At 38.8% G+C, this 24954-nt stretch overlaps 1 protein-coding gene across 1 annotated transcript in view; it reads left to right on the forward strand.

The window, feature by feature from the left end:
• Nucleotides 1-322: 322 nt before the first annotated feature.
• Nucleotides 323-24954, forward strand: part of PRKCQ (protein kinase C theta) — a 208217-nt gene continuing 183585 nt past the window's right edge. Inside the window, exon 1 of the mRNA XM_072653421.1 lies at nucleotides 323-512. The gene's annotated coding sequence lies outside the window, so the exon portion shown is untranslated. The remainder of the gene's footprint in view (nucleotides 513-24954) is intronic.

Raw genomic sequence — 24954 nt, forward strand, 5'->3', positions numbered from 1 at the left:
AACATCCCTGGCAGGGTGAGACCAACACGTAGAGCGTGAAGAAAGAGGGAGTGGGAGAAAGGGGACTCTCAGGGGGGAAAGTCACTGAACACTTGCAAAGAGGAAAGAGTTTGCAGGTCGTTTTCTGGAGAACATCAAACCCTACCCTTTCTATTCTTAGGAAGACGAGGATCCCAGGTGGAACAGGAAAGAACCTGAAGGTTCAGGGAGGTTGTGGAGAGAGTGGTAACTCCCAGTCTTGCGACCTCCCTCCCCTCAGCCTCGGAGGCGGTGCGCGCAGCCCACACAGAGCGCAGCAGCTTCGCTTGCGCCCGAGCTGCCAGTCTGGGCTTGGCCGCCGGGGGTGCAGCATTGAGCTAGTGGTTGGTCCGCTCAGAAGGGCGCACAAGCCGCCACATTCTGACGGGTACGCCTGGAGCGCACCAAGGAAGACGCGCAGCTGTCCAGCAGCCGGCCACCTAACAGGACAGTTCTCTAGCGCACTCCAGCTCTCTGCTAGCCAGCCCAGGCAGGTGAGATCTCTCTTTTCCCAGGAGACGGGAGGCGAAGGGGAGGGTAGAGAGGCACTGTGGCTCCAACTTTTCTGCCACTGTAGAAGAAGGTCCGTCCGGGTGGGGAGTGGCGTGGCCTTGCGAGCTCTGGGCTTTTCTGTGCGCCCTGCTGGGCGGTCGGGCGGCTGAGTCCCGAGGGCTGGCTTTGGAAAAAGCTTTAGGGGCCTAGGGGAGTGTTAAGGGGAAGGGGGCGGGAGAGGGGAGGGGGGAGGCAAACGGAGCAAAGCCTTTGAAACCTTCCAGGAAGAGAGTTGAGGGTCTGAAAGAAAAAGCAGTGAGAACGAAATTGAAAAAAAAAAAAAAAAAAGGAGGGGGAGAAAACACTCTTTTGCTTCTTTTTGTTTGATTGTTAGTTGCACAGGATGTTACTTTACATACATGGAGGGTGGGGGAAGCTGAGTTTAGAGTCTCAAAACCTGGGTTTAAATCCTGGCTCTGAAATTTATTAATTGTGAAACTCTAGGAAAGTCATTTCATTTGTGGGGATCGTCTCCTTTTCCCTCTTATCCTCCCTACTGTCTCATTTCATCCTGTATCATCTGTCCATTTAGTGTAGTTGGTTATGTCCTGGAAGAGTTGTGTAAATCTTTTAAAAGTATTTGTAAGAAGAGGAATTCAGAAAAGGGAATAAAATTGAAATACACTTAGTCTATGTCAGAATTCATTGGGGCAACCAACACCCCTTGACCACAACCACCCTTTCCCCTCTAAACCAAATTAATTTCCGTTATAACTGGTAAACTGGGGTGGGGGTGTGAGGCGGGGTCTTTGAAAACATCACAACCAAACCAGGTTGCCTACTCAGAGATGCAACCAACTCGGTCACTTTTTAAGCCTATATTATCGAATGTTTCTATAGCCAGGATCACATTTTGTGCCCAAGAGATTAGCAGGTAATATAAATAAGCCTCTGAGATTCTGTTGTGGAGATTGTTTTGGTCTCATCTGAAGGATGACAGGATGATATGTTGTGGTCATTTTCCTGGGAAACAATCCCACTAGGAGGTGTCTGCAAGGACATCTCCCCAGCAGCAGTGTTTTCTTGTCCTCAGAGAAGCTGAGTCAGCTAACAGTTGTGGGGCTAAGAGATTATTTAGGAATGTCACCAACTGAAGGGGAGAATTGAGGCAGGGGAAGGAAATGGTTAAATGAAAAGCAGGGAATGATGGGATTTTGCCAACATACTATTGAGGAAGAATAATCGAGAGTCACCTTGCTACGCCCAAAGACCGTTACTTTTCTAAGTACTTAGCAAAGTGTAACTGAACTGACTTTTCACTGTCTTTTTGCTCCTCGGAGTGTCAGAGATGGTCCATGTACTATATTTCCTTAACTATTCTGTTTGTGCCGAGGGTAGAACAGTTTTTACACTCTAATCTTAGTGCTTTGCAAGCCTCCCTGAAGGAAGCTGCGGGCATAGTAGAGCTGCCTGTATTTGCTACCTTTCTCTACATGGCAGCTATTAATGCCATACTGTGTGTGTGTGTGTGTGTGTGTGTGTGTGTGTGTGAGAGAGAGAGAGAGAGAGAGAGAGAGAGAGAGAGAGAGAGAGAGAGAGAGAGAGAGAGAGAGAGAGACTGATTGATTGATTGATTGATTCTCTATAGGGAATATTTTGGAGATCAGCCTCATCAGTTTGCAGAAACTCTTGGGTCACAATCAGCTTTAAGACTCTCATTATTTGCTTTGTTCTGATGATTGATAATAACTCACAATTCCACAGTTGCAATTTACAAAACACTTTTCTGGTGGACATCCTTTTGAGAAAGGTAGTGAAAACATTACCTGACAGCTGAGGAAACTGAGACTGAAGAGTAAAGGAGGTTTTCCTAGGTCTTTTTCCTACCCTTTTCCCAAACCCCAATGCCTTACCTCTGAGATTACCTTCAATTATACTTTATATTATATATATCTTATATGTACAGTTGTTTGGATGTTGTCTCCCCCCTCATTAAAATATGAGCTCCATGAGGTCAGGACCATGTTTTTGTAGCCCTAGCACTTAGCACAGCACCTAGCAAATACTTAATAAATGTTGATTGACTGACTATAGAGCCAAGAGGGCATCCTTCTCTGAGTCCAGTAAATGCCCTGTACCACCCCAAGAGAATGCCCATACTGAAGTGTGCTATTCCATCATGCTTCTCTGTAATCTCCAAATTTACTTTGTAAAACAATATATTTTATCTTTACATTTCCTTCATTTCTAAATATACCCTTCCCCTATTTCCCATCCTTTACAACATCCTTTACAAAGAAATTTTTTTAAAATAGCAAAACCAACTTACGCTTTAATATAATCTGACAAATGTTATGTTGTTGAGTGGTTTTGGTAGTGTCTGACTCTCCTTGACCCCATTTGAGATTTTCTTGGCAAAGATACCATGGTAGTTTGCCATTTCCTTCTCCAGCTCATTCTAGAGATGAAGAAAGAAGCCAAGGCAAACAGGGTTAAATGGCTTGCCCAGCGTCACATAGCTAGTAAGTATCTGAGGCCAGATTTGAACTCATGAAAATGAGTCTCCTTGATTCCAAGCACAGTGCTCTATCCACTACACCACCTAGTTCCCCGGTATATACAATGTTCCATATCCATAGTTCCCTTCCTCTCCAAAGAAAGGAATGAAGTACATTATCTCAACTCTTCTCCAAGAGGCTCCAGGCTTCTCCAAGCTTCTTGCCAAACTCAACTCTAGTATAATTTTCCTGGCCTACAGCATAGGCACAGTCTACCATTGTAACATGCTGTATCAAACAGAATGGAGGGTAATGTTGTTGATATGGTAGCAGATTACATGTCGGGTTATTCACAGCTGTTTTAGCTCTCCCGTTTCCACTGATGCCTGTATATTAGTTCTATTGTTGCAAGCAGGTGTTGGCTGCCTAATTATCTTGGTAATTCTTTTATTTTGCTGATTTTTTGTGAAGCCTTTTAAAGAGGGGATGGAAAAGTTTTCAGAGATTTTACACAAAAAACCTCAGCTGTGAAGCTCCTCCTTCAAGTTAATAATTATGCTTTGCATTGAGGATTTTTTTGTCTTGAAAACATTTATCTGAGATAAACAGTAACTTGGACTTGCTCCTCCCTTCAGACAAGCTATGGTTTTTCTATCTATTTTCAAACTAAAAAATCCTGCAGGATGATTTTTGGGTACAATTTGCTGTTGCCATTTTCATTTCCATCCCATTGTTTTCAAATGGCAGTTTTTACAAGGCACCAAACAAGTCATGTTTTCCAGTCCTATTCCTACCAACAGTTACTGATTTGGAGTTGGAGAGGATATCAAAGGTCATTTATTCCAACTCCTTCATTTTGCAGATGAGAAAATTGATGTCCATGTCATCTAAAAACCTTCTGGAGTCTAAAAAACATTAGCACCACTTTGGAATGGATGAAAGTGATGCAGATGATTTTTTCCTCTGGCTCCAAACATAGGCTACCTTTCCCAATTTCTTACCATTCATATAAGGGATAGGGATGGGAAGAAAAACTGAACTTGCATTTCCTTAGCAGAGAGACCTAGCCTCAAAGCCAGGAAGACCTGGGTTCCTATCCTACTGGACAGGATTCACATACTGGCTGCGTGGTCCTGGGCAAGTTATTTACCCTGTCAGTGTTCTAGGCATCTGCTTTTCCACTCCTTGTGAGTCACCTTAACAAACCAGAAGTTAAATGACTTGCTCACATAGGTAACAAGCACCATGAGTAGGATTTGAACCCAGGATCTCTTATTTCCAGAACCTGTGCTTTAGCATTTGCTTATCTGTGCAGAGAGCAGATCCTCTGTTTTCTTTGAGCTCTCCATATATAATGTAGCTTCCATTCTTTTGTCTTCTTTTCTAGTGCTGTTAAAGTACATGCCTTTCAATTCTTTTCATTAAGGTCATGTATTTGCAGAGAATTTCCCCCCATGTCACTTCTGGCCCTGTGTTCTACCAGGGTTCAATATTTTCCTTTTCTACTGCTAATATATTAGAAAGCCAAATCCTTCCTTACTCAGCAATGAAGCAGTTGTTTTCCCTAAAATCCCCTATGGATGTGGTCCAAAGTCTGAGGCTTAGGGTACAAGTCTGTAACTGGGATTCAAGAATGCTAGATGTTTTGATCCTAAAAGCATTCCTTAAGCAAAACAATTGGCTTATAATATTTCACAATAAACTTTTTATAGTTGAATATTCCTGCTTTTAAGTTAAAGATTAATATTTTCTGGTTTAAAACTCCTCCTATATACCAGAAATGGTACATTTGTAAAGACTACCCTAAAAGCTTTTCACTGCATTAGTCAGTCTTAGATGACAACCCCTTAACTCAAGGTTTATTTGGCTTCAGGTGACTTCTCTGTTGTTGTGGTCACCTTTAAGATCTTTTATTTCCAAGTTTCCCCCACAAGGATTTTTAGAGTACAATTTGACTATGAAAATTCAAAAGAGAATTGTAGACAGGCAGTGTACTATTCCACATTTATTTTGTCTTGGCTTTGCCCAAAATCAAATCCATGCCTGGAAACAAGGAAAATTACTTCTTCATTTAATTCCATTAAAATCTGTCTCCTTCCTGCATCTTTTATTTTAAAATTTAAAATCTCCCATTCAAAATGTCCTTGATTACATAAGTGATATACAAAGAGAATTACATCCAGTTTTCTTTCCCATATCTAGCCAATGATTTACAAGAACGATGAATTATCTTGGTTGAGAAAAGAAAAGATATGCTGAATTAGCAGAAGGACTTAAGAGATACTGAGTTACAAGGAAATCTCTCTTGATTTGTTTAAGGAGCTGATTCTTTATTTCATGTGAATGAGAAACTATACACAATCATAGGGTGATAAGGAAAATGGGGGTGGGGGAATGCCATAGGCATATGTAGACTGTGACATCAGGGGAAGGGCAAAGGATAATGCTTACCCTTAGAGTGGACTTGCAGCCCAATAAAATGCTCTCTACATGTGAAAACCTGAATGCCCAGCTCCAGTCTCAAGTTGAGTAAACAGAGATTCCACTGCTGGATTTGTATGCACATCCTTTCTCAGACCAATCAAGGTTGATCTTAGAATATTAGAGTAGAAAGGGCTCTTAGAAATCTTCTAGTCCAATTCCCTAATATCAGTTGAAAGTGTTGAAAGCCCAAAAAGATTAAATAACTTTTTTAAAGTCACACAGTAAGTATTGGCAGAGGTGGCACTAAAATTCCCACCTCCTGACCTCTAGTCTTATGGTATTTCTACCATATTGACTGCCTCTGGTGCCCATTATAGCCTGGGGTTTTGATTCTCACCAGTCATGGACTGTGGACCTTCTTACCAGAACCTATGTTGGGTTCTGTTGAGTTGGGAGCAAGGACTTACGGAAGACCCACTAATCTGGGGTATTCTCCTTGGTAATTAGCTTTTGCATTAGCTGGTGAAAATCATTTTATGCAAACCAGATATATAAAGATCTGAATTTACAAAGTAGATGAATTAGGGGGAGTTTAAAATGGATACATGGTAGTATTTCTCAGTTGTTTCTGGGTAAACTTCCAGAGCATAGGGACCAAGCCTGTTTGACCTGTTCATGTGGTAGTCAATTCAGTGCCAAGTAAATTTGGGTTTCCTGCATTATCATTTATATTTTTATTCTAGCTTTTAGTTAGAAGAGTAGCTCCTACTCACAGATTTGAAAATCCAGAAACAGGAACACAATCGATTTGGAGACTGCAATCATTTGAAAGGGGAAAGAGTGTTACCAGAAACTTCTTAGTCTCCAACCAACACACAATAGTTATCCCTTCCACATCATGGGAGTTAGGGGTGGATGATCTGGAAAATCCACATCACGACTTTCCCCATTGTGGGTCTGTTATATTGCAGGTCAGGATAAGAAGTTAAATGTGAATTTGGTCTGCGGGAGTTTTGTGGAAGCCACAGATGACATGTGAAGGCCAGCAGACAACACAGAAAAAGTTTAGAAACTCAGAAATGAATAAAATATACATATAGTATTGTAAAATATCCCCAAATTTTACCATAAAATACTGTAAACACCCCATAAAAGGAAAAAAAAAACATTCAGACATCTTCTCTGGTACAAAAGGAGAGTCAAAAATGTGGAAGACATAACTGTAAAACCTGATAGACTTGTTAAAGCTCAGCTGTTTGATTTACCAAAAGTTTGCAGCTCTGGTCTGCCAAGGGAAAAGACAAAGGAGAAGAGGTATGGTACTTTTAGCTCTTTTGACACTAGTAAGATTAGTAAATGGAAAGATGTTTATTCAGATCTATTTATGATGTAGTAGGCAGTATTCTTAAGACAGGATCAGCAAACCTTTGAAAATCCAGTGGTGTCTAATAGGTACCCTGTGACACAGTGATACCTCTATTTAGGCCTGTGCTCAAAGAGATCAAAAGAAAGAGAAAAGTATTGAACCTATGGTCAGGAAAACTGGAGTTTAAATCAGATGCTTACTAGCTATGTGATCCCTGGCTTAACCTCCTAACTTAACCTCTGCCTCAGTTTCTTAATCTGTAAAATGGGAATAATAATAGCACCTACCACCCAAAGATAAAATGAGATAATATTTGTAATGTATTTTGTAAATTTTAAGATGTTACATAAATGCTAGTGATTATTATTGTTACTTTATATACAACAATATTCATAGTAATTCTGTGACAAAGAGCTGGAAACTAAGAAGGTACCCATCCATTGTAGAATAAACAAATTATGTATTGTATATAAATCTAATGGAATACTTATTGTGTCTTAAGAAATTATGAAAAGGATAGATTTAGAGACACCTAGGAAGACCTGTATAAACTGACGCAGAGTGAAGCTGGCAGAACCAGGAGAACGATTTATATAATAATAGCATTGTCAAGACAAACAACTTTGATGGACTTAAAGACTTCTGACCAATATAGTGACCAACCATGATTCCAGAGGAGTGAGTATAAGCTATGCTATCTTGACGGGGGGGTGGATGATGGATTCAAGATATGGAATGAGACATATATTTTTGGACATGGACAATTTGAGGATTTGTTTTTCTTGACTATGCATATTCGTTATGAGTTTTGTCTTTTCTAAGGGGGTAGGTAGTAGGGATAGAAAACAAAGTTTGTTAATCAAAAAATAAAATAAAACTTAAAGGAAAAACCTAAAGGTTTGCACAAATATTAGGATTTTATGTACTAAATGAGAACTATGATAGTCAGCAAGCATTTATTAAGTACCTATTACGAACCAGACACTGTAGTAGGCAATGGAGGTACAAAGATGAAAAGAAATCACTGCTTTGCCTTAAAAGGTTTACATTCTGTTGAAGAGAAACAATACCTACATATAAAAAAATACAAAAATACAAGGTTATTGGCTTTTTGTTTTTGTTTTAGCCCTGAGGAACAGATGGGGGAGCACAGAGAAGGCACTGCCACCTGGGGGATGAAGAGTTGCATATAAAAAGGATGCTAAGAGGTAGAGGTGAGGATGGAGTGCTTTCCAGGCAAAGAGAATGCCTGGTGAAGGTTCCAAAACAAAAGATAGAAAGTCATAGGTGTTCAAATAGCAAGGTCAGTTTGGTTGAACCATTGAGTATGTGAACAGGGGAAATGTATAATAAAGCTGGAAAGGAATGCAGGGGCCAGATTGTAACTGGATCCTAGAGATAACAGAGAACCAATGAAGATTATAAATAGGAGAATATTATGGTCAGACCTGTATTGTACAAAAAAAATACAATTGGGCTGTATGAATATATACTTATGTAATGTTTTAAAAAGTTCAAGAGACATAAGATCTGGGTAATTTAATCATTTTATTAATAATGACAGCATGTTTATTAATTAAAGGATGGTCATAACTAACCAAGAAAATTGTATCCGGAGAATTCTCTAGGGAAATTGAAGGTATTTGCAATTAATGTTACAGGTTAAAGGAGGTCCAGCTAGGTGGTGTAGTGGACAGAGTGCAGGATCTGGAGTTAGGAAGACTCATTTTCCTGAGTTCAAATCTGGCCCAGACACTTACTAGCTACGTGACCCTTGCTTTCCTCATCTGTAAAATGAGCTAGAGAAGGAAATGGCAAACTACTCCAATATCTTTGCCAAAAATACCCCAAATGGAATCAAGAAGAGTCAGACACTACTGAACAACATTATACTCTTTCTCAGAAAACAAACTAAAAGAATGACCTTCTGATTGCTGGAGGGGGAGTTCATCTTCACCATGTATTCAGAGATACCATGTATTAGTTCCTTTGCTGTTTTAAGACAATGCTTTTTTATCCCTTTCCATGTTGTGACTGGCCTCCTTATATACTGCATCCCAGGTCATTGACGGTTATCTTGACTTTTGTGCTGGACTTTGATGACTCTGGAGGAGAGGGTGAGGCTCATGACTTTGTACAGCTCTGTCTCATCTAAATCTGGTTCATATACAAGTCAGGACATCACCTTCATGATGTCATTGCTCATTGCTCATTGAGAATGAAGGACAAGCAACAACGATACATGCAAAAACCATGTTATGTTAGAGCTCTATACATTTGATTGGAGCTGTATAGTTCCTCCCCAAGCTGATTTCCTGGGTAGTGCATATTGTCTGCACCACTTCTTTATGGGTCTACTCGCAGACCTCAACCTACAAAAAGGGTGGTGGGTCCATGTAAGTCAGTGGCTTGTAGAATGTGAACCCATTTTCCCAGGTAAACAGTGTCAAAAATGGAGGTTACAGTCCCCGTCATGCCACAAAAACATACTTAGCTTATAATGTAGTTGAAGAGTAGTACTCCTATTTCAATCATCAGTTGTTCAACTAGCATATATTAGGTACCTCCAAACTGGGGTAATATTGTTGGAGATCCACAAACAGAAATGCAAACTTCCTTGACCTTACAGACCCTATAATCTATTAGGGAGATTCTTTCTCCTCTCCCTCTCTCCCTCTTTTTACACACACACACACACACACACACACACACACACACACACTCACACACACGCGCGTGCGCAAAAAACCAGGGATTGGACCTATGATTTCATTAGCATAGTAGGGAATTCCTGCTAAGGAAATTCTTTCTACTAGTGTGTGCTAGCTCCTTCTTTTTCAATTTGCATCCAAAGAGAGTTGCCTCATACACTGATATTTTAAGAGTTCTGGAAAAGTTCTGTGTCAGAAGTGGAACCCAAACTGTTTTCATGGCTTCAAGGCCAGCTTTATCCATCGCACCAAAGCAATTTGGGGAGGGGCATGATCTCAATGACATCCAGCTAGCATTAATAACAATTTTTAATTCGTTCATTTTAGGCTCTTTACAATGGCAGAAGCCTGGACTTGGAGGCAAACTATCAGGTTTTAATATCTGGTTATGTCGTTTGCTAACTCTTTTTTAAACCTTAGGCAATTCACTCTATCTCTTAAAAATCTCAATTTTTCTCTTCTTTAAAGTTGGAGGAGAGAGAGGGCAGACTATGTGATCTCAATGGTACCTTCCAACATTAACAATCTATGATTCCCATCTTTAGGATTACACCCTCATTCTTCCCCTGTCTTCCACCCCAACACCACTGAAGAAGAAAAAGAAACAAAAACTTTATAACAAATAACATATATACCTTTGAAAATGATTGTTGATTAGGGTCCCTTGAATTCTGTCATATCTCAAGGGATCTGAAATTTCATCATTATGAGTGTGGAGAGGTTACATAACTTTTGAGATATTGAATAATAGTACTATAAACAATGAATCAGGAATTGTGAAAGATAGTTCTTATGCATTATAAAGCAAAATGTCTTCATGAATTGTTGTGTCCAGAAAAATTTTTCTCCAAGTGCCCAGCCTTCCAGCTTCTCAAAACTCAATCTGGTTCCTAGATGACATCCATAGGCACATTCTGCAGACCATTCCAAAGGATGGGGCTGTTAGGTGGCATAGTGAATAGAGAACTGGGCCTGGAGTCAGAAAGACCAAAGTTCAAATCTCTCCTCAGATACTTCCTAGCTGTGTGACCCTGGGCAAGTTACTTAACCACTACTTGCCAGTTTCTCCATCTATAAAATATGGATGATAATAATAACTTACCTCCAAGGGTTGTTGTGAGGATCAACTGAAATAGTAATTAAAAAGAGATTAGCCCAGTGCCTGGCACACAGTAAGTGCTGTATAAATGTTTGCTGTCAGCTATTATTTTCAGATCAGTAGTATCTGCCAAACCTTGTACTTTGCAACCATAGCCTTTAAGATCTCAGAGCCGTTTAATCCTAATGATGTTAGTAATATTCAAAATGATAAAGGAAGTATTCTTTTCTGAAGTCAAATGTCATGTTTAAAAGCAGATCTTTATTTTATCTTTTGTTTTTAAATCATCTATATTTCTCCCTGTATCCTTTTCTGTCACCCTTCCCAAAGAAGCAGCTCTCATAAAAAAGAATTATTAAAAAGAAAAATAAATTCAGCAAGACTTACAGATACATCAAAATGTTCTGATGTTACATGAAATGTTCCACAACTGTGACCTTCCATCTCTGCAAAGGCATGAGGATAGCAGGGAGGTTGGGAGACGTATCTTCGTGTGTCTTTTCTTGAGGGCCAAAATTGACATTATAACTTTGCAGCACTCATTGTGAATTGTTTTTTTAGCCTTCTTTGTACCATTTATATTACAGTCATTGTATACGTTGTCTAGTTGGCTCTGCTTGCTTCTCTTTGCATAAATTAATGTCTATTATATGAATTATGAATTAATGTCTATTTATATATACACATAGATACATACATATGTGGATGAATGCAAAAGCTTTTATTAAATGTTTACTATGTGGCAAGCAGTATACTAAGTGCTGGAAATACAGTTTAAAAAGCAACATGGTCCCTGCCTACCTTTTTTCTAGAAGCTCATGTTCTAATTAGGGCATCCAGCTTATACTGGAAGGTTCAGCTGCAAGTCAAATGGAATTTTCTGGAGTGTTATTTTCATTCATTAAAAACATTCCTGTGTCTGATGTTGAGCCCTTCAACAGTACCAAGGACTTTGGTGCCCACAAGATGAGAGGACAATGAAATAGCTAAATGGGAATTTTTCTTTTGTGGGGACTTTTTGTTCTTCTGCGAAGAAGAATAGTGATTTAGAGGAGAATGGGGGTAGGGACCCAATCTAAGATTTCATTGGTGTAGGAACTCTGTGGAGAAGAAATTTATTCTATGAGTTCATGCCTATGCCCTCTTTGACTTAGAGAGTTGCCTAGACAGAAGTAATTTGAAATGACTTGCCCAAGATCACTCAACCATTACACATCAGAAATAGAACCTGAACCTCTGTTTTCACGACTTCAAGGCCAACTCTATCTATTATTCCGTGTTACTATAGAATAAATTAATAATATTCAGAAAATACAGAAGATATGGTATGAGCCACCAATGTATTTTATGTCTCTGAATATGACACCACTATAGCTACCTAATTTTGAATCTGAGGCAAGAATATAAAGCTCCTCTTCCTCCATCCTAAAGAAAAGGTGTTTTTTTCTATACCCTTTACTTTACTTGCCTTACCCTAGTTGCAGAACTTTTTTGTTGAAGTTGAAGAATTTTTTATGTAAACCCAAGCACTCCAATGAGCTGTCTCATTCACTTTATGGCCTACCAGTGTTTGGAGAGAAATGCTTATATAGTGGATACAGCCCTGGATTTAGAGTAGGCATAGACCTGGGTTCAAGTGTCTCCTCTAACCCTTACTGCCTCTGCAGTAAGTAATTTTTCTCTCTCTGAACCTCAGGGAACACTCTAAGTCAGGGGTTTTTAACCATTTTTATGTTAGGTACCCCTTCAGCAACCTGAGAAAGTCTAAGAATTCCTCAGAATATTTTTAAATATACAAAGTAAAATAATAAGGTTACAATGGAAATCAGTTATACTAAAATAGAATTATCAAAATATTTTTCAAAAAGTTCACAGACCCCAGTTTAAGAAAACCTACTAAAGACAGGCTCCTTAATGTTTACATAGAGGGAGTTCTCAGGGAAATCAGAAGTAGGTCCTTGACCTATCTGGAAGTAACTAAATTATGTGGTGAGTGGTTTGGGTAGGGGTGGATGGTAGGGGAAGAGAGTCCATTTTATAAAATTGCAGAAACAGAGAGTAAGAAATTACACAATTTCACCTACTGACTTCATGGTCGAGGAAAGGTAAGAGCCCTGTTGTGAAGCTTAACAAGTGTTAAATGTTTACCAAAGATACTCAGACTTCTAGTTCAGTTTTTGCCTCTTATTTTTTAAAAGAATTTTTAATACTGTAATCACTTCCTTTCTCATTGGGCATTGAGATTCACATATTTATAGAACACTTGAAAATCTTTGGACAAGAGTACTCTAAGATAGAGAAAAGTATCTGAGGTGGGAAGAGATTTCCATTGCTTAAGACAATATTACATTTGCAATTCAGAATTCAGCAGTCACTATATAACACTGAGCTAACATGAGATCATTTTATTGAGAGACAACAAACAAGAACAGCTTAATTTTTAAAAATCATAAATGCTTTGTAGATAAGATGATGACTGGAAATAGCATCAGGAAATGGGAGGCTGGTCTCAGGGAGTCTGGACCCAACCTGAGATCTCTAGACTGGTATGAAGAGGAACTGCCTGCCTCAGATAGTTACTGGCAGTTTGACTCTACATCTATGTTCTCTGTACCTCAGTTTCCTCATCTGTAAAATGAAGGTGTTAGATTTTATCTCTAAGAACCATTCAAGCTCCAAATCTGTGATAAGATTCTTTCCATTACTCTGAAATTCTTATGTTAGTTCAACAGAGCTGATGGAACAGAAGCCAATGATGAAAAAGAGACTGTAGGAATCTATTAAAATGTTCATTAATCAAAGGGAAAACTACAAGTGTGCTCAGTATAAGCCTGGCACGCATGCGTTTAAATATATCAAATTAATGATCTTTTCCACTGACAAAGTGTTACAGATTTTTCAGCACCATGTCTATTCAGAGATGAAGTTATTTTTCAAATTGCTTAGCCAATTGTAACAGCAACTGAGGGAACAAGTCAGATTTGTGAAAGAGAAATTGCATTCCTCTTTAGTAAAAAAAGAAAAAAACTTCAGAACCAAAAAGAAAAAGATTTATTCATTTAGCTAGTTCCTTTTTTAAAGAGGCAACTTTGGTGTAGTGGAAAGAACACTGGATTTCAAGTCATAAGACCTGGATTCCAAAGGATTCTAAACTGTGCTTACCCTGTGACCCAGCAATACCACTGCTAGATCTGTATCCCAAAGAGATTATAAAAAATGGAAAAGAAACTATATGCGCAAAAGTATCGATAGTAGTTTTTTTTGTGGCAGAAAAGAATTGGAAATTGAAGAAATGTCCATCAGTTCTAGAAAGACTGAACAAGTTGTGATATATGATTGTGATGGGAAGCTATTGAGTTACAAGAAATGATGAGCAGGATCTTTTCAGAAAAACCTATGACCTGATGCAGAGTGAAGTGAGAGCATAACCAGGAGAATGTAGTACACAGTAACAGCAGTATTGTAGTAATGACCAATTGTGAAAAACTTAGCTATTCTGATCAATACAGTTGATCCAAGACAATTCCAAAGGACCCATAATGAAAAATACTATGCACCTCCAGAGAGGTCTGATGAACTCTAAGTGCAAATTGAAGCATATTTTTTCTTTCTTTTTTGTTTGGTTTTTTGTTTTGCAACATGGCAAATACATAAATATGCTTTTCATGGGGAAAAAAGACCTGGGTTCATGCCCTGGCTCTACTGGAACTATCTCAAAGAAACCACAAATTCCTGCCTAGAAAAGTCAAATTGGACTTGATTCTTAGTTACTCAATGTCAAATCCCATCTCAAACTTATATCATACCCAACAGATTAAATTTAATTTTTTAAATGGAATAATTTAAAATTATTTTTTGTATTACAAGCTACCAATAAACCAAGTAATCTCTGAATTACAGTTCAAAACTGCCTTTTGCTAGTTTGCATAGTAATAGATTGCTTCTAATACCTTACAAAGTCATATGTATGTATGTATATAGAGAGAGATATACAAAGATATGTATACATATATACATATTCTAATTTTACATACATATATATGTATTGCACATATATTATACGTACAAATATATTTATATATATACATACATATACATGCATACATACTCTCATTTTATCCTCTTCATTCTTTGAAGTAATTCAAAAATTATTCTTACCATTTTACAAATGTTTTCCCCATATATTCTCCAATAAGACTGTCTTCAAATGCTACATTTCTTCCCCTTATTCTTTTAACATCTAATTCCAGAAAAATCTTGTTGACTCTAGTGCCCTCTCTGTCTCATCTCAATATTCCCTGGCTTAGTGTTCAACTATTGAACTTGTGTCTCTAAAACTCAGTTGGGTGGCTAGATAGTGCAATGGATAGAGCCCTAAACTTGGAGTCAACAAGACCTGAGTTCAAATATGGCTTCAGAGACTTACCAGCTGTGTGACACTAGACAAGTCACTTAACCCTGTTTGCCTCAACATCCTTCTCTGTAAGATGAGTTGGAGAAGGAAATGATATCTCTAGTATCCTTGCAACAAAACTCCAAATGGAGTCACAAAGAGTTAAACATGACTAAATAACAGCAACAATAATAAAATTCCATCACAAAAGGAAAAGGACCACATATTAAAACCAGACTGAAAGAAAATATTATGGTTAACAAATAGAGAGTTTATCATTCCTTCATTCATTCAATAAACATTTATTAAGCATCTGCTGTTAGCAGAATACTGTGCTAAGTCCTGGGAGAGGTGGAATTTAAATGACTACCTATGCCATGATGGCATTTATATTCTAGTAGGGAAATAAGCTACAGACAGTAATAATTAGGAGGATTGTTTGATAAGTACATTATTGAACTTTGAAATAAAGCAATATCTAAGGACTGAAGAGAAAGATCATTAACAAAAAGTGAGGAGAGCAAAAACTTCATGGAAGAGGTCGTATCTGAGTTGTGCTTACCAGGACAACTAGGATTCAAGAGGCAAAGAAAGGAAAGAATTACCCTCCATGTATGGTAGGTAGCATAATCAAATGAACAGAGACAATCTAGTGTGCATGGCCCATTTGGACAGAGTAGACAGGTTTGTTTTGCTGGAGCAACAGAATATTGGAAGGAGAGCAATTTGGAGTATGATGAGAAAAATTGACACCAAATTCTATAGGGCCATAAATTTCATTCATTCATTAAGTACCTTAACAAACAATGCTAGGCACTGAGTATAAAAAGACAGAAATAAACAGTCTTTTCCCTCAAGCAGCTTTCCAAAGCTAGACAAAGGAATTTGAACTTTCCTACAGAAGCAATGGGAAGCCTAAAAGAGGATTTTGTTTTTGTTTAACAAGCATTTATTGAGTGACAATGTGTGATCAGCACTGTACAAAATACTTTAAGCATATGAAAGAAGTAAGACATAATCCTCGAGTCCAAAAAATTTAAAATCAAGCTGAAGAGATAGATGTACCATACATGTATAAAACAATTCACTCATTATAAAGCAACGTGCCACAGAGAGTGTTTGAGGAGAGAAGTGATATGACAAGACCTATGTATAAGAAAGATTATTCTGACAGCAGCTTCTAGGACAAATTACTGGGGGAAGAGGTAATGCCAATGGAAAGAGACAGAGGGGAGAGATGTGGAGCTAGAATCAAGGAGCCTCAATAGTCAATTGCATGTGAAAGATGAAGGAGAGGAAAGAATCCAAGATAACTCCGACATTGTGGATTTGGTAGACAAAGTGAATGGGCAATTCTTTGCGGAAAAATAGCGGTCAGAAAGAGGAACAAAATTAGGAGTAGAGATGATATGCTTGGCTTTAGATGTGTGAGTTTTAAGTAGCAATGGAGGTATCCTGAAGGCAGTTGAAAATAGGCATCTGAAATTCAAAAGTCAGGACTATAGATATAGATTGGGAATCACTCCATGTAAAAGTGCTGGTTGAAGCCATGGGTGTGAATGACATTGCCAACAAAGAGATATAAAGAGAGAAAAGGGGAAGAACAGACCCTGAAAGAAATATATCTTAAGTTAATAGAAAAAGGAAATCAAGAAAAAAAACGCAGTTGAATCTGATAATATTGAGGTAATTAGTGACCTTTTGTAAGGGTAGATTGAGTAGAGTGGGTGGAATCCAAAATTAGGGCACCGTGGGTAGTGAGGAAATAAAAGCATCGCATATAGACAGATTTTCCAGTTTAGAAATTTAGAAGCAATATAGAGGAAATAAAAGGAAATAAGGAAAGAAAAGAGTTGGTGGGGACCTCAGAGGCCCCCTAGTCCAATCTATATCTTAATTCCCTCTATACCATACTTGACCATTCCCTAAAGATGTCTAGTAAAGGAGAACTCACTGCCAAGCACATTCTACTTTGCATTAGTTTTGTTAAGAAGATTTTTCCTTACGTGAAGTCTAAATCTACCCCTTTGCAATTTCCACCCACTGTCTCATGTGGCCCCAAAGAAGTCTAATCCTTCTTCCACAGGACATCATTTTAATTATAGGAAAGTTATCATGTCCCTTCCTAAGCCTTCTCTTCTTCAGCTCCCTCACCCAGTCCTCCGACTTTATTCAGCGCTGATGAGATCATCTCTGAAGTATTGTGTGCAGTGCTGGGCACCAGCTTTTAGGAAATGGGATAAAGAACAAAGGGGGATAGATTAGTGAACAGTGGGGACATCTCTTGTGTAACAAGTAGGAAGGAAGTGGTGACGCTGAGTTTTTGAGAAGGTAGAGGTTAAAAGAACTCCTGTCAGATGACCTCAAGCTTTTTAGTAAAGTACAGAGGCAAAGCCACTGATATAAATGCAGCTTTTGGAGAAAAGGAGAAAAAAGAAGTTTTGGAGCAGACATTGAAGGAAATGAGGTAGATGGGTCAATTAGAGTAGAACTAAAGAATCTTTTGCAGGCAACTAGATGGCGCAATGGATAGATCTCCAGGTGTGCAATCGGGAAGATTCATCTCCTTGAGTTCAAATCTAGCCTCAGAAACTGACTCACTGTGTGATCCTGGACAAGTCACTTAACCCCGTTTGCCTCAGCTATCTGTTCTGTAAAATGAGCTGGAGAAGGAAATGGCAAACTCCTCCAGCATTTTTTACCAAGAAAACCCCAAATGGGATCACAGAGTCGACTTGGCAGAACACTTGTCAAGCAGTAGTAAGAGTCAATGTGAACTTACATAAAAAATATGGTTTGGGCAAAGCTGGGCTAGCTTTGTTGATTTTTGTTGTTATTGTTAATACTCAGCAGTCCTGGAACAGTGGAGGAGAAACTGTGTGGTTGTGGTTACCCAGGAACAAGGATGTGATGGTTGAGAATTCCTTCCAAGTTATAGGTTCTCCAAATGGAGATTAGTCATTCTTCTAAAGGATTTCTCTAATCTTCATTCTGTATCCATTAGCCTTCATCTTAAATGGAAATAATCATCTACTTTCTTTTAGCTGCTATTATCAGATTGTATTTTAGAAGTTGGTTTTTTGTTTTGTTTTGTTCTGTGTGTGGTTTGGGGGGAAGGGTCGGGGAGGGGGAAGGGTAGCAGGAGGAGGTGGGTATATATGGGGAGGTAACCAGTAAAAGCAACATGGTATAATTAAGAGAACTAGCCTTGAAACCAGGAAGACTTGAATTAAAGTTTGTCATCCAGGTCATCCTGGGCATTAAATCATCTTAGGCTCTCAGGGCTCTAGGCACTTCTCTAAGACTATAAGCTACAAAGTGCCAACCTGCACCAGTGAGGAAACTGACCTTATCTGAGAGTTTCTCTATATCAATTAAATTACAGGTTCAGGCCCTGACCCTGTTTGGTCTAACCAGTGTTCTGGGAGTTATCTCTGTTGTAGGTTTTTTGCATGACTCACATCCATATGTTTAGTAAATGTTATTGTAATTAGCCCTATGTGCCTGTTTTCTTCTTCTTTTCATTGGAATGACTGTCTCAGGCACAGCTGCATGAAGATGGATTTTTTTTTTCAAAAGCTTTCAGACAAATCCAAAGCTGTTTATAAGTATACTTAACAACAAAAAAAGCCAGGATGAGAAAAAGTAATGATCCCATTGGAAAATGCTTGTGAATCTGGAGGACTTCAACTACAATTTTAATAACAATGCATTTTCCTTAAAATTTTCAAGGTAGTTTAACCATAGTGGGTTGATCTCACCACTCAGAAACCTAACTTTAGGTTCCTAGGTCAGATCCTGAGTAATGACGGAAGTTTAGAGCTAGAGGGGACCTAAGATCATCCTGTCAAACACCTTCATTTTACAAGTGAGGAAATGGGTTTGTCGAGAAAATGAATGATCAGAACAGGAGGACAGCCAGGCAGAAATGAGGTTGGACAGTAACATCTTACAGAATCACAGGTCTCACGCTAGAAGGGCTCAGATACCATCTAGTCTAATTGTACAGATGAGCTCATAAAATCTATGGAAGAACACAAATAAAAATCACAAGGGAGGAGAGAGTATAGCTTGGTTGTGATCCACACTGACAGAGGGAATACTGACATTGAAATTGCATATGCACTGAACTATACAGGCACAGACAGTAACTAGCTGTGTGACCCTGGGCAAGTCACTTAACTCTGTTTGCCTCAGTTTCCTCATATGGAAAATGATCTGGAGAAGGAAATGGCAAATTGCTCTAGCATCTTTGCCAAGGAAACCCCAAATAGGGTCACGGAGAATTGGACAAGACTGAAACAACTCAACAACTAAGATAATGATTAATATATGTAAAGTGCTTTTTAAGCCTTAAAATGCCAACTCTTATTAGTTGGTCATTCAGTAAATATTTACTAAATGACTGCTATGTGTCAAGCAGTGTGCTAAGAGCTGCAGAGACAGAGAAAGGTAAAAGACAGTCACTGCACTCAAGGAATTCATAATCTAGCTTTTATTACTATTGCTTATTAAGTTCTGCACTCTTGCTAAATATCATGAGACTGTGAACTAGGACTTTTCCCATGATAGACTATACATCTACTATCATTAGAATAAAATAAAATATTTGGTAAATTCATTAACATATGGGGTGAAGAGTAAAACATATTCTTATATTATTTAATACCTGTAAAAATTCAGTGAAAAGAATAGAAATAATGATAATTCACATTTTTATTACTATCTATGATCTTCAAAGATCAAAGAGTACAGAGTACAATTACCATTATCCCCATTTTAAAGATAAGAAAACTAGCCCAAAGAGGGTGAGTGATTTGCCCATTTGTCATTTTTGTAGAGGGACTCAAAACCACCAAGTCTCCCAATTACAAATTCCAAGACTCTTTCGACAGCGCCTTGCTAATTAAAGGAACAAGGTAGGAAAGATAGACCTGACCAAAAAATCTTAATCCTTAGTGCAATGCTTTAAAGCTGAAGACAACAACTTTAGGCATTCCACATTCTTCTATCCATTAGATATACCGGTTCTGGTTCTTCAGGTTTTCATCAGTCAAGGAACAAATAATCTCTACAGTATGCCAAGCATATTCTACAGTATGCCAAGCACTAAGGATAGGATATCCCCTATTATCAGTGATTTGCATTCAAATGAATTTTCATAGTGTACAATAGGTATAATGCACAGTCCTTAGAATATTTCCAGTTAGTTACAGGATTTTTGGCACCCAAAAGTCATCTCTGATGGTCATTCATAATGGATCATATGTCATTTGTAATTATCTACACTCTGGTAACTTCCTTTGAAATAACCCTGTGGAGTACGTGGGATCCCATTTTCCCCTTTTCTGGGGACACAAGATCACAGAACTTAGAGCTGGAAAGGACAGCAGACCTCACTTAGGACAAACAACTTTCTTTTCATGAATGAGGGCATGGATGGCTAGAGACAAGGGCCCTGCCCAAGTCTCATGAGTTGATTATATTAGCTATAATTTTTCAGCTGTTGACCTAGTATTTGAACCCAAATCCACTCTTGTTATACTATCTTCTTCTGTCTAGCAGTTTGATTCAAATGATCAGTTTACTCATCTGGTGAGGTTATGTTGTCTGAAGTGGCTTTTGCTAAAAATAGGGTGCATATTCATCTTTTTAAAGTAAGGGGTTTCACCAAAAAGATATGCAAACAAACAAAAGTTCTGCCTTCTGCCGGGAAGATGATGCTGACAGATCCCACTGCCGAAGTGAAGAGAAAAGTGGGATGTTAGGAGAGTAAAGTGATTGACTCTAGCTGCAGATGCTTTTCCTTCACTATGAAAGTACATGCTGGTAGGAGACAGGAAAATACCCCATTAGTTCTCACCATAAGCATCTATGAAGTGCTGGGGTCTTGCTGCGCAGACCAGCACTGACAGGCACAGCTAGGGTCCTAGGGAGTTGTGCTTCATTCTTTAGCAGTCTGTAGCGGATGTGGGCTCCGTTGATGCTTTCCCTCTCTGCTTTAAAGGGCATTAAGGGAAATGACTGTCAGCAACCACAGAATTCACATTAAACCCTTCTCAGTCTTTACAGTATAACAGCCATCCCTGATATATGGGACAACGAACCTTTCGCAGTCAAAAGGTTGTGGCAACCAACCTCTCCTCTGCTTAACCCCAATTTATCCATCTTTTAAGTCTCAGCCCAGGGTTCTACCTCTCCCATACAGCTGTGTCAGACAGCTTTAGTTGTCTCAGAAAATGCTGATTGTGCTCTGAGTACCAAAACCCTTGGCACTTGACAAGATACAGTTCTCCATAATGCGATGGTATCATTAATGCACACTCAACTAGACTATTCATTCCTTTAGGAGAGGAAACATGTTTTTAAAATGTGATCACAGAATTTTATTTAGCACTATATATGTAGATTTGTAGAATATTCGAGCTGGAGAGGATCTTTGTGATTATCTGCTCTGATCCTCTCAGGAGAAAGCTGAGTGCCAGAGAGATAAAAGAACTTGCCCCAAATCACACACACATCAGTGCAGATATTTTTCACCTTTTTTGCATCGTGGACCCCTTTGATAGTCTTCTGAAGTCTATAGACCCCTTCTTAGCATAATTTTTTAAAGTAATAAAATAAAATACATAGGATTACAAAGGAAGTTGGTTATAGTGAAGTACTATTTAAAAAAAAACATGTTCATGGACCCCAGGTTAAGAACCTTTGAGTTAGTGGAATAGCTAGGACCAGAACTTGGTTTTCCTGGTCAGATTTGCTTCCCTGTTATCCCCCATGGTACCTATTAGAGTGGACAAGTTCAATAAGGAACACTAGATTTGGAGTCAGATGACACAAATTTCAGTCCTGGTCCTTCTATTGTACATTTCAGTTGAGTGCTTGGGTCTCAGTTTTCTCATTTGAATGAAAGAATGAAAAAAAGTTAAGTGCTGTGTGCAAAGCACAGTGCTAAGAGCAAAAGGTAAACAGAAAAGAATGATCCCTGTTCTCAAAAAGCTCATGTTCTAATGAAAGAGATAATACATTATGTGGGTTTTAGCTGCAAGTCAAATGGAAATACCTCATGGTCCTCAAGGTACAGGAGCAAAGCAGGTGGTAATGCCTCATCTTTTTGTCATTTCCACTGATAAAATCATTTCAGTTTCTGATGCTGAACCATTTGACAGTGATAAGGACTTTGGTGGCAAGACTTTTTATTTTCCCCCTGGGTTTTCAGTAGGTATAGCTTTAGTTACTGCAAGTATGGTTGCCAGGTTTCATCTCCACAGTGGTTGCTTCCCAAGATCATGGCTATGGGCGCTAGACTGGCAGCATGGCTATTCCCAAGGCTCTCAGATTCAGGGGCCTGCACTGTCTCCATCAGGATATAAGGGATGATGGTAAACATAGTGGTGAAGGTGGTTTGACTTAACTGACACATGCTTCCTCCTGTCTTGTTCCCAGGGTGCCTTGCTGCTTCAACTAGGCTATAAAATGAGAAGATTAGACTAGGAGGCCTTAAAAGTCCCTTCCAGCTCTGAATCAATAATCATATGATCCTTTGATCTTACAGTTTGCTAATCATTGTAATGATTTAAGTGCTAGCTTATCTTAGGATCAAGGTCTCACAAACTCCCCTTGTACCTGTGATTTAAAGTCATTATCTGCTGAGGCAAAAATATCTTTCCCATATTAGTGCTTCCTACTCACTTATCCCTAACCACTCTATTCCTCCTTGGGCCCAGCTTTCTTCAAATACACCCCTTGGAACTCCCATTCTCTCATCAACCAGCTCTCCTTTATCCTACAGCTCTTCTCACAATCTTTGCATTCTCTTTCCCCCTAAGGAGACCTAGGTCTCTGTAGAAGACATTTCATGTGATATCAAATCAGAGACTTAAAGTAGAAAGAGACCTTAAAGGTCATATTATCACATGTCTGCCCAGATCATGAATCCTATCTGCAGCATCCCATCAAATGGTCGCACAGTTTCTTCTTGAACACTTCCAGAAAACTTACTATCCGCAGAGGCAGCCTATTTTATTTTTGGATGACCCTTTTATTAGGAAGTTTTCTCTTACATCAACACTTATTAACCTGGGCCCACAGACCTCCATAAACTTTAAAACTTCTTTATTTCAATGTAATTAGTTTTCTTTTAATCCTGTGTGTTCTATTTCATGCTTTTAAAACATTATTCTCAGAAGGAAGCCCATAGGCTCCACCAGACTTCCGAAGAAATCCATTACACAAAAAAAGGTTAAGAACTAGTCAGTTAAATATTTGAAGAAAGTGATCGTGTTCTTCCCTAAGTCTTCTCTAGACTATATAAACAAACCAAGTACTTTCAGTATCTCCTTGTATATAGCATGTTTTCTAGCTGCCTTACCTCATTTCCTTTATACAGGTTTCGGTTTATCGGTGTACCTTCTAAAACGTGATATACAATTCTGGACACCTAATACTGCAGATGTGGTCCAGCTAGGAGAAAACACTTACTAATCATCTCCCTACCCTGCACACTGTCTGTACCTTTATTAACAGAGCCTCAGTCCATAAGAAACTGCTTTCATGCCTGGTTGTGGTCTAGAGGTGACTCTGGGTTCTTCAAGGCACATTCTTCCTCTACTCTCATCAATACCAGATGATGCTCTATCTATCTAACTCCTTCCACCCACTCCCCCATACTGGGACAAGAGAAATAGGCGTATTCATGTTTCCCACCACTATTTAAAAACCACCCTCCTTCTACTACCATGCAACAACCTTTTCCTCTTTGATGCTCTTTAAATCTATCCATGTTGGCCTGTCCTCACTGAAGCAATCTTCCAGTCTGTGGGTCAATCTCTCCTTTATCAAGGAGCTCAGAAACTATTTTACACTCTTTCAACCCACGTCCCTGCTATCATAACTGTGATGTCCCTTCAAATACCCTGGCTTCCTATTTCATCAACCTCTTCAATTCCTATTACCTATATCTTCACTCTACCTGGGCCACCATAGAAATCTTACCATCACCCATTAACATTCTTCTTTCATGGTCAAAATCTGAAATTTCCCTTTGATCATAACCTTCTAACCATTCCCTCTTCTTCACTCCTCAGTCTATTCTTTTTCTTTCCTATGTGCTCAAATTACTCCATTTCCTCACTTCCTTTTCTCCTAATCATCCTCATTCTTTCTGCTCTTCATTCTCTCTCTTCTTTGGTGTTTTATTCAAATACATCCCATACATACATGCATACCTTCATTCTAGTCCTCTTAATCCCAGAATCCTTCCTTTCACAAATATTTCTATCTTCCTTTCTTTACCCTAAACCAACCAGATCCACCATGGACTTGAAAAAGACTCAACAGAACTTCTAAGTGTACCCTTCTTCTTTGACTTTCCTAGCAATTTTTTCTTCCCTTTCCCCCCTCCTGGTCTGACATCCTACCCACCCTTCATGAAGGAACCCAGAATTCTTGTTTTGCTTGGTCCCTCAGGGCCAGTTCCCCTTTTTCACTGTTTGTGAGCTGAACACCCCCAAGCCCTCAACCCCTTGGATTGGACATACCTGCTCTTACCTCATATATGAGCTATGATGAGTTTTCTTTTGAATACAATTAGTTTGAAGCATTTGTGACTTCGCCACTTTGACTGTCAATACATTTATATCTCAAGGACATCGTTTCATCACTATGGACACACCAAAGATAATAAATGCTGGGAGTTGGGTTTGGGTTGATTTGAAGTGTGCAGTTCCCAAAGAATCTTAAATTTTAAATAGATACATAAAGAATCAAATATGGCCTGAAAAAGAGATGATGGGAATATATGCATATGTCACAGCAGAGAGAATGGTGGATCATTGGAACAGGATATTACATACCTTGCCAGATAGTCTCTGTATGGGATTTTTTCACTTGCTTTTCTTTTTCATGAAGAAGGTTCAGTCTGGAGGGCGGGATGGGAAAATACTGTTATTAAG

The sequence above is a fragment of the Notamacropus eugenii genome, chromosome 3, assembly GCF_028372415.1.
Source record: "Notamacropus eugenii isolate mMacEug1 chromosome 3, mMacEug1.pri_v2, whole genome shotgun sequence".
NCBI classification, from domain to species: domain Eukaryota; kingdom Metazoa; phylum Chordata; class Mammalia; order Diprotodontia; family Macropodidae; genus Notamacropus; species Notamacropus eugenii.